The 14,572-nt window shown below is 39.1% G+C and overlaps 2 protein-coding genes across 3 annotated transcripts in view; one reads left to right on the top strand and one right to left on the bottom strand.

The window, feature by feature from the left end:
- Nucleotides 1-6,272, bottom strand: part of LOC128896240 (heat shock protein Hsp-12.2) — a 140,914-nt gene extending 134,642 nt beyond the window's left edge. The window contains exon 1 of the mRNA XM_054159466.1: nt 6,260-6,272. The gene's annotated coding sequence lies outside the window, so the exon portion shown is untranslated. The remainder of the gene's footprint in view (nt 1-6,259) is intronic.
- Nucleotides 1-14,572, top strand: part of LOC128896225 (protein rhomboid) — a 427,225-nt gene that overhangs the window by 82,681 nt on the left and 329,972 nt on the right. The window lies entirely within an intron of this gene.

The raw sequence follows: 14,572 nt of genomic DNA, 5'->3' as shown, positions 1-14,572 counted from the left end.
ACGTACGCGAAGAAGGAAATAGAAGGAAACAAAGTTCCTTCGATCTCTGTGTCTGTCTCTATCAAGCAATCGATTTAACTAAGAAAATGAAGCTAACACGCGAGAATAGACGCGACGCGACGCAAACCGTACAATCGACTTACTAGGTCAGTCCCGTTTCCTCTTGGCGAGTCCGATTCGAGAGAAAGACTGACGTCTCCGATCAGTACTCAACTCCCTGCGTCCGCAATCGGAACTACCGTAGGATCCGGCTCAAGACGACCGACAGGTAGACTCTCTGCATCCAAGTCGGGAACCAAATTGACTCAAAATCAAGATACAAAGAGATATCGTCTCTGCATCTCCCCATCGGGTCATTGCTGACCCCGCCTCGCGCGCGAGAACTGACACCGCCACGTTTTCGCGGGAGCCGATCGGTCAAGCCGACTTTTCCAGGTAGGAGGGGTTATGCCTCGCAACGGCTATGGCCTGCCTCTGTCATAACGCCCACGTTCAGGGGAAATACCTCATCCGCGTCTTCCCCCAAATCATTGTTGTATTCGAGTCAAAATAAGGGGAGTAATCTCTCTGCGTGACTCTATACCCAAGACGTCTTACGAGAAGAAAACTCCCCAAATGTTGTTCGAAGCCAACAATAATCTGAGTTCAGTACGTCTTACGATAAGGCATTACTCTGATCGTGTTTGTATACAACTCGGCCTTGGTCCATAAACCGACTTACGCGAGGGCCCACTACCCGAGCAACCCGTTTCACCCGTCTTACGAGTTGGCAGACTCTACCCGAGTGTCGAAGCCAGCAACGACCCAACTTGACACGACTTACGATAAGATAACTCTCTGAATCTTGTTCGATAGTCAAAGTGGACCGACTCGGCATGTCTTACGAGAAGAAAACTACCCTGCACCTTGTCCAAATCCCAGGTAGATCTGACATAAGACGACTACCAAGGAGAGAGTGCTGAATTCGGAACGTATTGTCTTTCTCTCGAATAAGACTAACTAAAGGGCGGCAACCGACTGTTCAGTTCGGTCACACGGCCGGTCACTTGCTTATTACATGAAGTCAAGTGACCGAAATGGTAATCGAAACAACGTGCCAATATAGGCAAACGAACCAACAAATGAAGCAACTTATTTACGATTGTTTGATAAGAGACAGGCATTCGTACACGCGCGGCTTAAATTAAATTACAATAAGTACACGAAGAAGGAAATAGAAGGAAACAAAGTTCCTTCGATCTCCATTTATGTACACTCTTATAAACTAGGTACGCGAAGAAGAAAATAGAAGGAAACTAAACTCCTTCGATTTCCTGGTCTGACTCTGCCAAGCAATTATTGAAAATTTCCCTTTTTTACAGGGGAAAATGAAGTTACAATGAAATCGCGAACACGACGCGACCGTGCAGACAGACTTACTGGGTCAGTCCCGTTTCCTCTTGGCGAGTCTTTAGCAAGAGAAAGACGATGTCTTTCTCTCGAAAAAGACTAGCTAGAGGACGGCAACCGACCTTTCTGTCCATCTACACGGTTGGTCACTCTGCTTATTGCATGAAACAATAATGACCGAAATTAACGAAATTACGCGCCCCCGAGGGCGGCCGAACAAACAAGAGAAAAACGGGTAATAATTACTTGGCCTTATGTTCTAACGCAACTTAGAACTAAGGTTCCCACGGCGAATGCGATGTCTTCGTTCGATGAAATACCTAGATAAGAGAAACTGAAAATCAGAATAGACATACGTATACAGAAGTAATATAATGAAATAATTTAAAAAAAAAAAGGAAAACTATCAATTAAAATATCGAGTTACATAAAACTTCATCAATCGATACATATGAAACAATCGATCGCAGAATTCGAAGAAACAATTCAATTGCGTGTCGTTTCCCCACCATGCGAATCTACCTAACAAAGAAAAATCAAAGCACTAGAACAATCAGGAAATATAAATAATACCATATAAAATAATTAAAGTAATATTAGTGCCGAATGAAAAAATTATAAATAATGAAAAATTAATACGAGAATAGAAATTAACATACATAAGAATGAGAAAATTAAATTAAAAAAAAAGCCTGAAAATAACTATGCAAATTAAACAAAATGTTGTATAAATTTAGTTAAACCTAATCAAAGACATAATTGTAATAAGAATACAGGGAAATACAAGCGAGCATGATGATAACATTGCAAAAATAAAGAAAAAATAAAAAATTTGCGTTCGCTCACCAGTGCTGATCATCATTTACCAATTGGTCAGTAGTGGTCAGTAGTGGTCAGTAGTGGTCAGTAGTGGTCAGTAGTGGTCAGCATTGGTCAACATTGGTCACCCCCTGGTCATCCTAGGCCAGCCTTGGTCCTCGGTCGGCTCAACGCGCACACGCGAGGTCAGTACGACCTTTATCGCCCGAAGTATACGCGAGAACTGAAGACTCTGACGCTTGGGTACGTATCAGTCGGGGAAGGCCGAACGCGGATTGGTCGACGCGGATTGGTCGACGCGTGTCAGCAGAGTCTGTCCGATCCAAGGACAATGGAATTGACGAAATGTTAGTATTACAGAAAAATTATATTCTCGATCATTGTTTAAACAAAGACTGTTAAGAATTAATCTAACTATTGTCAAAAATTAATATTTAATTGGTTCAATCAGTAGATATTAAAATATTAACAAATTATTCACAATTACTGTATACACTGAATACTTATTCTTAATCTTAATTGTTATTAACGTTTAATCAAAGAATGTTTCTGATGTTTCTTATACGCATTACAAACGTTTAATGTAAATATGTAGGGTATAAAATAAAAAGATTTTTATAATTCTTTCATAACCAGGAATAGAATTTGAGGTGATGTAAATTCACGTTAGCGATCGTCATTGTGTTAAGGATACCTTTGCTATAATTTTCAATTTTTACTAAAATAGGATGTAGGCTAATTATATTGATAAATTGATTTGCTCCATATGTTTATAAAATTTTATTTCGAGACAAACCTATTCTAATGTACATACAGAATGGGCCAAGTAATTATGACAAGTCATAAGTCCGTTATTACTGCATTTAGAGAAAAATGTCAACGAGAAGAAATGACTGGTTCAAGGAGTACAAGTGGAACCATATTTTTTTTAATAAGTGTAATCTTATGTAATTCATCATTATATTTATATTGGTGCATATGTAATCGATAGATGCATTATTTTCGTAAATGGTAAAGCACATCTATTTGCATAGATTGAAAATATTGAAAAGTATAAGTAGGATAGTCGAAAGGATTCAATCTATGGAAACAAAAATCGATTGCATATACATCATTGCACTTATAACAAAAATATCCTTCTACAAATATAGTACTCCTCGAACTATTCATTTTTTCCCGTTGACATTTTGCTTTAAATGGACCGATGACTGTCACACTTACTTGGTCCATCTTGCAAGAAACTAATCACATCAAGATTCGCGAATCTTATACAGATTTATTTACAAATCTGCGACCATATCGTAAAGTCTCTGTCATCTGTATATGAGTGACGGTAACGGTGAGCGCGTTAAAGGGTGTGTCTGTAATGTTAATCTACACTAGCCGCGACCAGAATGACTTCCCTTAGGCCTCTGTAGAGACCGTCAACGCTGTTTTGTTCTCATTAGACACCTACCTTTTCATTAATGAATCCTCTCCGTAATTAAACGGCAACGGGACACAATCTTCGGTGTCTCGTTTAATTAACGACAATTATGGGAGAAGCAATTAGGAGGCACGAAAGATGACGAGAGAAAACGGAAACGACGTTGAAGACTCTTTAACGGCCCGACAGGCATTTCCCTCCGCGACACGAGCATCCACTTTTTTCTAACTCTTACTCGTCCACGTCAACAAACTGGAGATTATCTTGTATATTTTAATTGGATCTGCGTAACGTACTGTTATTACGATGCTTCTATCCATAAAATTCATTAACAATCGCGTTCCCGTCGTTAACGTTAAAATTACAGATGACGATCCTTACGAAGAGGATTCTTGACGTTGAAGGGGGAAACAACAAATCAATTTGTCAATATAATTAGCACAAATCCTATTTGAGTAAAAGTTGAAAATTAAAACTTGTAGAAAAAATATTCTTAATTAAGCGAGATTTTTTAAAAGAAGTTTAATATTCATGAGTCAAAATTGGTTCGTCTAATATTAATACTTTAATTACCAGCCTATTTAGAAAAAATTTCATCTTAGAAGACGAGTTAGATTATGTAAAGTGTTTATTCCAAAAAGGATTTTAGAATTTGATTTGTTAATAAAGTACGTAAAATGGTATGGAATATCATTCGATTTTTTTTTTTAATTGGAAATGTGCATGGTTATAAATTAAATGTAAAAGATGATGTGATTAAGTGACCACCTATTCTGTCAGGCATCGATACGAATATTGTAATTTCAATGGAGTAATGCTTGGTGAATAATTTGAGAATTTCTTTCTTCCTCCAAATGCGATCATTTTGTTTATGTCACATCTACCTAAAAAAAAAAAAAAACAGTAGCATCATCGCTGAAAATTCGTTTTCGTGGAAAACTGAGGAGTTGCGAAAGACGGTTTGGAATCACAAAATACTGCGGAAGTGACGAGGGGCGGGGGTCGATACAACGAAAATGGTAAAACAAGCATTTTTTTAATTAATCCAAAAACTCCAATTATCCCGAAAACAAAGGAAACACAAGTTAACTCAGTCCCATAACCAACAGGCGTAATTGTACACTTGATCGTATAATATGCACGCAATCAGTTGAGGATATCCGAAATTGCTCTGTGTCCGGATTTCATTATTCAAACCCTTCTCTACGCGTTCCCCTTGTTATACACTCCGGACCCCTCGCCGTATTTTCCCGCAGGCGTGCAAGCGTCACAAATAATTCCGTCTCTGCATAAATCGTCGGAACAACGTTCCGCGGCGGGGTCGAATTACGGGTTAGGCCAGTTCCGCCCTAAATACGTCGACGTTCAGCGCCGTGTCGCGCCGGACATTTCCCTGCCGCGAAAGTTTCTCTCGTTGCGCTTTTCGATATTCAATTTCAATTGTGTTTATCGCCTCTCCGTCTCTCTTTGACTCGCTCCTCGAGCTCTCGATGCTTTGGCTTCTTCCCTGATGGTTGTCTCTTTTCGACCTGGAGGTCCAGGAAGTAACGTGGCTGGACGTTCATACGTACTCCTGGCAACGTTTCTCTCGACGTTGTTCCCCGTCCAGCCGATCGGAGGTTTATTGCCCGCGCGAGCTAAAATCCCCGTGCGAAAATTCCGCTCGGTCGTCGCTTCCCCATCCGCCACGAAATTGGACATAAATTTACAGTGTTCCACGCCCCGTTGTCCACCGCCGGCGTGTCTCCATCTCCCTTCACCCCTTTTTACTCTCTTTTTACTTTCGCGATTCTATTCGATTTCAACCCCTGCCCCCTTTTGGGACTTTGATTCGCACGCTAATTCCGAAAGCGCGTGCGACGGCGCGTCAGAATGGCGCGGCGACGCGCTTACTGCTCGCGGAGATGCGCAAGAAGATGGCTAGGGGAAGGAACGTAGAGCTGATTAGTGCCTGAACCCATTCATCGCCAGGCAAATTTAGAGTGTTTTTCCCTGGGTGTCAAGATATGTATTAGGTTTTCCGAGAAGTTTCTTCCATGACTTCCATTCAGTTATTTTGTGTGGCAATTTATACAATTAGACAACCTTATTTCTTAGATGTTAATGTTATAACTGTAATAGAACAAAATGAATTGCACGCAATTCAGTAATGTAGCATTATACATAAAATGTTGCGTATGTATTACTTAAGGAAATGGAAGAAACATTTGGGACAACCTAATAATTAATATGTTATAACCGCATCGTCTAAATTATTATTTTTATAATTAAAGGTGATATTAAATATGTTTTTTACACTATACTAAATTTCATTCATCTTTCCTAATAATTCCTTACTTACTTAATGTAACGCGTTCGTTCGCTTGTAAATTGTGCGTCTTCGACCGGATTCTATTTAAAAAAAAATGATCCCCTAGCGTCGCTGCTGCGAAGACGGACGTTTGAACCACTCGAAAGGGTCGATTTTTACGAGCGTTCAGGCATTCGTCGTTCGCGTGGCCACGTTTGGCTGGCACAGCGAACACGCGAACAGTCGCTACGAATAGAGTGATATTTGTACTTTTCAGCCTAAATTTATATACTATTTCTACAGATTACTTACATATGTGCATTTCTGATTATCACTATGAGTTGATACATTAAAAATAAACAAAAATTGTATGTTCATTATCGTTGAAAACAGCAATAATTATTGCTGGAAGTTAAACGCGAAAGGGTTAAACATAACAGATGATGCCATTTAATTGTCTGTCACGACTATGCTAAAGGACGTTTTTTGTTATTAAAAAATAATATTCTAAAGGCTTTTTTGGAAAACCCTTAGAAACGCAACTACAAGATTGAAGCTACTAATTGTATCCATTAGTCACTTTGAACTGACAGAATGCTTGTCATTCATCATGTTTCTCACCAGATTAAACATTATACCATTAGACCTAATCCAAAACTAAGTTACCAGTGGTATTCTTCAGCGTTCTAGAACTAAAAGAAAGCTGATCACCTGGCACATTTCCTACCAGATTTACCATTGTACCTAACGCAGAACAAAAGCTACCAGTTTTACCCTTGTGGTGACTTTGGGCTGACAGAGAGAGCTGGCCATTCACCAGGTTTCTCGTAATTGCGTCGATATTGATCTGTCCGTTTCCGTTCGATTATCTTTTTAGATAGTACAGTCTACATTTCGTAAACACGTTTCGCCGTAAAGCAATGAACGCTATTCGTATTGCTCAGCCCGCGACATCGGTGACCTCAAATGTAAACTACACAACGGAACAAAGCGGATGCCTCTGTCCGTATCAGCGATCAGTTTGACGTTGCGCTAATTCCGTTGAAAGGTGTAATGTGCGAATGTGGGGACGAAACAATAATCGAGCTATCCGTTTGCTGGTCTTAATCGTAATTACACAAGCTTGCACGCATCTGCCTAACGACCATTATTGTCGGATGACCCTAATTCATCAGTTTCGTTTAGCCGTAAACCATTAAACGGCTCTACCGATTACTCGGATCTAGCAGTATTTTATTGGAAGAATAATCAATCTACTTCCGTACATTCTTTTTCCGAATCTTCATCCAAAAATCAGTTTGAGTACTTGGCTTTAGCAGTTATATCTCTAAAGAATTGTTGATCACCTTGCCAATTTATCCAGGTGTAGTTAAGACTTCTTTCATCTTCAAATTTCTGATACAGTAATGTTCCTATTCTCGTCAATAATTTCGTCCATATTCTTGTCACTGAGCTCTACAAGTTTCTGGAACAGCTCTCAACACCAATTCTTAATCACTGTTTCAATTTCCAATTCATACAATCTTAGTTGAAACGTTAGCATCTTAAAACTCCAAGTTCAATAGTGTTCCTACTCCTGTTAATGATTTAGGCTATATTCTCGTAACTATGTTATCTCCACAAGTTCCTATAACTGCTAATTTGATGCAATTCTAGACGATTAATACAACAGAACAGAATTATCCCCATTTCTATCTAAACAGCAATCCTCACTCTTAAACAAGTGACGGGAATAGAGACATTACTCCATTCCTACTTAAACATTACCTAAAACATTTTAGACAACCTTATCCAAAGCTTTTATCGTAGATAGGAAAAAGGGAATAGGTCAAACCTTTCAGTCAACCTTCCCAAGGCCCTACGATTAAACAAAATTGACCTCGTTCTACTCAATCATCCCCCCCCCCCCACGTTCTCCTCAGTCCTTTACTCTTTCTTTCCCACGGCAATTCCTACTTCCTGATATCAGAGGCTGATTGCTCGGTCGGCGGCAATCACGCTGAAATGTGTAATGCCTAGACGCCGCGGCGAAATGATCCCAGCGATCTATCTGCCGTTTTTAATCATAATTACGCAAGTTTGCGCGCAAGTGCGTGACAGGGGCAACGAGGCAGCAGCGTTATCGCGGCTTCACGGTCTATCGCATTGTCGGTTGCTCGCGGCTGTTCGTCTTCATCAGTGGTTTTTCGTGGAAAAAGGCACGCGATAGCGCGCAGCCTGTTACGCGCACACACGCCGTCGGTCGGCAGGTTGCCGGAAAAGGACGCGGGCATGCGTGAAAAATGGCCGTTCGTCGGCTGAATCAACGAGCCGATTCGAAACGGAGAGCCCCGTGCGCCAGACAGAATTAACGGCGCCCGACTCCGCTGGCTTGCCAACGAAAACTCTGCGCCTCGCCGCCATCGAGGAATGATAGCCTGTAATTAATAAAACGCCGAAAATTTTTCACGAGAAAGTATCGACGCTCGCTCCCGTCACTCTACGATACAACAATGTTCCCCAATAACGTCGGGCCAAGCAAAAAAGTCTTGCCTCCGTAATTTACACGCTCGGCTTTGTCGAGCAACGTTTGGTCAATCGTGCCGACCTGGTTGTTGTTCCCCGGTGTCATAGAGTTTAATTGTTTTCTAGCTTCCTACTAGCGGGGCTTGTTTGTTCGTGAAATAGTCTGATTTTGATAGATGAAAAAATAGAGAAGGCATTCGCGGTATATGATGTTCGTGTAGTTTGAAGGGGTAGTAAATTTTCTTATACGTTGTTTTAGAAAATTTATTTCTAAGGAACGGTATGATCGATCGATTTGAGACTTTCATCATTCGTGTGGGATGCTTTTGTAGAGCCGTATCTAATTTTGTTTTGTTGGAAGGGTGAATAGTGGTGCTATTAAGGGGTCACACCACATTGGTCGTTTAAAGAAATCGAATCTTTTTTTGCTCAAAATACTATATGTATATATATAGAAAAATGATATGCCGTTAGTTAAAAATCGATATCGATATCGTCTATCAAGTCGCTACTTTTGTAAAGAGGAAAAAATAAAAATGATTTTCTAGTTGAATACTTACAGAATACATTCATATACTTCAATGTAAATAAAATCTTGTTATCGCGTCAGTAAAAATTCTTAAAAAGCCTGAAAGTTCGAGTAGGCAAAGTGGTGTACCCCTTGATGGTTAAAACTGGCCTAAAAGCTGTATTGTATGAACCAGTGTAACTTGACAAGTTTTGAAATTGATAAAATTTTATTATACTTGGTAAAGGTGGAAGGCTTGACATAGAGACCTCAATACATTTTGGACGTAATATTCAGTTCTATTTTACGGACACATAAACGTAGATAATGTGTTGTATGTACATATAATTTGCTTTTTTATAATAATATATAAACGTAGATAGGAGCCATTATTATCGTACAACGTAAAACTTAAGTAGCTCTATTATGAAGGAGCTACAAACGTATAGACTTCGATGTCAGGCAGCTATAAAAGAAGATTCCCTACGAAGATGAAGTAAATTCCTATATTTTAAGTGGTCCTAACGTTTGAATAATGTCGGCTGCATCGTGCTAGGAAGAATATTAGTGCCTATCGAGTATGAACACAATAATAACACAATAAACACAATAATACAATGTGTTGTGGAATAACTATACCTTATCAATTTCTACCACCTTGAACACCCTTTTAATTTTTCTACTAACAGATTTCGTAATTCCATATATCTACACACATGTGATTGGTAGATTCCGTGTTTCTGTGTGTAATCCAAACAAAGGAATATTGTTCTGCGAAAGGTTTGTAATATTCCCTAGGCGAGTACTCTCCCGTGCTTATGGAAATGAGTTTGCGTCGATTAATTATATAATAATGGTGGAGAGTACAACCCAGGCACGTGAGACGCGCGGCTATCCGAAGATCCGAAGGTTTGCTGCATCATTGCTAATAAAATGATTTCCGGGGGTCACGAAAACCTTCGCGTGCCTAGTTTGTTGAGGAATGCATGCTTGGTGGCGAATTGTTAGCCAGGTAATGGCGACTATACAGGGTGAGGCATTTAAAACAGGTCACCTGAATTACAGCCTGTGTAATCTTGAATGACCTCCAACTATTGATCATTGAATTCGCTTTAAACCCCGTTTTGAGCATGTATATAAAAAATTGTATCATTCTATTTATAAAAGCAGAGTCAACCTTCATATCTTCTCTACGCATCCACCGATAAAAAAGTTATTGGTACCACGTTACGTGCCCCTCGAAATCAAACTCTTGTTTAACACTTTTTTTTCTATCGGAAAGAGTAAGCAAATTATTCAGGTGACCTGTTTTAAATGCTTCACCCTGTATATCAATTGTATCTTCCTTTGAACGAATTCCTTTGATTTGCTGACCCCTCGTCACAAACGCCTCGTTAAGGGGGCAGGCTACCTTAAGCACGTGAAAATCATAGCTATATTCATCAATTTTTTTTCGAAAACAATTGACTTAATGGAATATCTGTTTGTTGGAGTTCATTATACGTGTATTGAATAATAATGAAATGATTTTGATTTAGATTTTTTAAATAGAATAGTGATGCTGAAGCCATTACACGAAGAGAATTACTTTTTCATTGACAGTGTAATGCTGTATTATACTGTGTTATGTTCTTTTATACTGTATTATGATTTGTTATGCTTCGTTATATTGATATAAGTTGTATTATGTTATATTGTTTTATGCTGCGTTAATAAACAAATCTAAATACATATATAATAAGCCCCAGAAAACAGATCTTCCATTGTTGTATATATTTTGTATTTTAAATGCAAAGAAGCTTAATAGTTAGCAAAAGGATTAACTATTATCGTTACACAATGCGTCACGTTCGAGAAGACATTCGTCACGTTCTTGACATCAGTCGTGTCAATTTTCGTGACGACGCAGTCCGTATACGCTCATTACCCTATCTACATTTCTCGACTCAATTGTTCGAACAAAAGAAATTGTTGAATACAGCTACGATTTTCACGCGTCCAAGGTGGCTTTCCCCTTAAATGAATTGTCTGTTGCAAAAAATACAATTGTCGAAAGAACAGTTCTCCAACAAGCACCTAAATGAGAATCGATGATGAAGCCAGTCTTATATCCAGTCGACCACGATTCTCCACGTGAATGTATCCGTCGCGTTCTTAGGGGTTGTAAGTCCACGTATCTGCGGGAACGGCTGGAAGTTTCGTGCTACAGCAGCATTACGTGACACAAAGTCCCGTTCTCGTATTACGAGCCGTGTGGGGCTGGAAAGAGGGCGTGGGGGCTTATAACAGGGTACGCGTGTCCCGTCGGACCACCCGTTGCAGATTGAGCTTTCCTGCTAGCCACCTTAGACGCGGTCACGTCGGGGTTAGGTAGCTACCAGTCGCGGAATAGCGTCGAACAGAGCCAGACAGGGGTAGGTTTCATGAGTTTGCATTTCGAGATTCGCATCCCTCACACGAAACGACGGGGCGTTTTTTTCGCGTTCGGATCGTATCTAGGGTAAATTCATTCTCAGACATTGTTTGACTTTCGAGGCAAAGATTAAGGGTGCTGGAGGTTGTTTGGAAGAAGAATCCTGGGATCTTAAAAATACACTCTGTACATTTTATGGCGATATTGGGGGATTCAAACGGTGGCTTTTCCAAGAGAACATTGTAGAGGTATAAGGGTAGAGATTAAAATTATAGTTTTTGTAATTATTGATATATTGTTAGTAGATACTCTTTTGTTAGGTCTATTAGAATTATTATCAATTTTATTCGTTCGTATGGTTCCTTGGTATTATAGTAAATGTTAAAGGAATGTGGCATGAACAATCTTGGTATTCTCAAAATATTTAACAATTGTTTATTTGAATGTGGTTAACTCGCCCGAATTTATAGTGATTTGTTAAAAACTGTTACTGGAAATTTAAGATACTTTTTTAAACTAATAGACTTTTACAGATCATAATAAGATTCAGACATAAACGTAGAGACCATTATGAACGTACAAGATAAAACCTAACATTAAACATAAGATTTGTGATATAAAAAGACATAAACATATCACTTCATGATTAATATTCGGCATACCATATATTCCCACCATAAATATCAAGCATACAGATCACGATGAACATACGACATAAGGTCTAGCCTCGTTATAAGAAGACATACATGTCGTCATCGTGATAAATGTACAGCGTAATACCTATGTAGACTATAAACGAGAGACCATGATGAAGACACAAGATAAAGCCTACACTTATCATACAAACATCCAAAGGTAGATCCCAAAACGTGAAAGTCCTAACCTAATCATCGGAAGACAGGAACGTCTCTGATATGATGACTATAGGACACAAGATCAATTTGTGCCTATTATCAAAATTTACAAACGTAGATATGACGATAAACATACGACATAGGATCTAGTCTCGAGGATGCTATAACTTTAGCAAATGTTTACATGTGAATGAGAGTCTGGTCTTAACACTGGCCAATAACCCGTGCATAAATTCACGAATATTTATAAGTACCATATATGTGGCTGTAATAATATCTCTCCAGGTGTAGTATATCGGCGTGGAAGGGGTGGTTCTGATTCAACCGTTTAATCTATGTCCCACTGTACTCCCGCTGCAACGATAGTTACGTATCACGTCAGAGTATTTGCGTGGCGATTATTGTTTGACACGGCTGGCTCGAGTGTAACCAGAGAACAATCGCGCCACAGTTGCCAACCCTTTAGGTCGATTATTTTATGCCTTACATATTGAAGGTAACGTCTTGATACTCGTCCCAGTCACGTGGGCCGCGATTAAACGATGCTCACGAGCTAAGAACGGGGCTCAGGCGTAATTGGATGGTACGTACCGTCTCCATCTTGCATGGGGGGATAGCCAGCGTGAGAATTAATCCGTTTCCCTTCTCGTTCTCTTTACGCGCCAATAAAGGGAAGGGTACTTTCATTAGCTCTCTACATCCGAAATTGCCTTCGCGGATAACAGAGAAATTTCTTCTCGAGTTATCTATTAGCTGGTATTCTTTTGAGCAAACTTGGGAGATTGGTGTCTAATCGAACGATTAGATACTGAAGATGAAGATAGTTGATGTTAGGAAAAAGGTGGAGATGAGTAGGTTCGTAAAAAGTACCGATTTAGATTTGTCAGAGAGGTTTCCATCTGATGAATGGAAATTCAAGGAGTGAGAAATTTAGAATGAAAATAGGGGATTTTTGACGAATTTTTAATTTTACTATTTGTAGTGAATATTTTGAGGAAACCTTCATATATACTTTTAATACCTTCGTGATTGGGTGACGGTACCATAGTAGTTATACTAGCTGTAAACTGCACCAGCTTAGATACAAATAAAGATGGGGATAAACGTTGTCTAAAAGTACAAAATCAGAACCTACTCTCATTCACTTAGCATTAATTCCCAAAGGAAATTATATTTTGAAGCAATTTCACTGCCTACCTTTACCAGTTTTATTTTACCTTCCTCTCTATCGACTGAATTTGAATGTTGTTTGATATTCAAGCTACATGTTAAGGCTTGACACAGAAAGACGTGGTCGCGTCATAGTAGTATTATCCTGTGGTGCCCACAGAGATTGTAGCTACGAGTATGTATGGTCATAGCTGCAGTACGGGTTTAGCGAACTCGCAAAACCCGAGCTCTTTGTAGACCCATTGGGCCTTAGATTGATAAAAATATGGCACATAAAAGAGAAAAAACATGTGTTTCGTGAAGAATAGTAATAAAGTCTCGCTAAATTACGATCTTTTGTAAGTAGTAGAGCAAATACTCTAGAAAGAAGTGAAATGGACCTAAACACTATAAAAAAATAAACCAAGCAACCAGGTGATCGGTACATCTCTTCGCCGTACGCTGAAGACGTCATAGTGTCATGCTATGCATCACTACCTATCAATCACTTTAATATTACAATTTGTCTAATACCAGTATCACCTGAGGTACAAATGATACCACGTGTTAATTGTTTCAGCAGAGCAATAATCATTTGATGATTGTGATGATTGCCCGGAAGTCCTCGGACTTGAACTTTGAGATCCAGTTTATAAGACTGGACTGCGGGCGTAGGAAATTACCATAAAAGACTATTTCATAAATTCAAGCGTAATCGAGACAAGTTCAGACGGACAAGATGCGCCGAGACGAGGATGAGACCGCGGCGCGGGTGTTTCAGGGACACGTACGCGTGGGTCGGACCGGAACTGGCATGATTCACGTTGCGGAGAAGTCGTGAGACCCGCGGAATATCAGCTTCGTTGTATAAAGAGATGGGCAAAATTGTTATCTGGATTCAAAATTCATATTTAATTGAAAAATTCTCGACTATTATAGATATCATTCTTATATAAGTATACAATTTTTATTAAGACATTAAATTCTTATCAAAATGTAAAATTCTTATTTAGATTCAAAGATGATTATTAAGACGACTGTGCAGGTGCAGTTATTTTTGCTCTATAATATATGTACATGAATAAGTGGAACGTGAATTTATAATTAATTGGCCATTAAACCAGTTATTGTGTAATAAATAAGAGTTTAGAAGCATAATAATTATTTAAAACTCTTCAGGAAATTGCAATTATTTTAAATTACAATCTGAACCAACAAT

This window comes from Hylaeus anthracinus, unplaced genomic scaffold (genome assembly GCF_026225885.1).
Source record: "Hylaeus anthracinus isolate JK02 unplaced genomic scaffold, UHH_iyHylAnth1.0_haploid 0, whole genome shotgun sequence".
NCBI classification, from domain to species: Eukaryota; Metazoa; Arthropoda; class Insecta; order Hymenoptera; family Colletidae; genus Hylaeus; species Hylaeus anthracinus.
The sequence above is the reverse complement of the archived record's forward strand: the minus strand, read 5'-3'. Positions and strand labels throughout refer to the sequence as shown.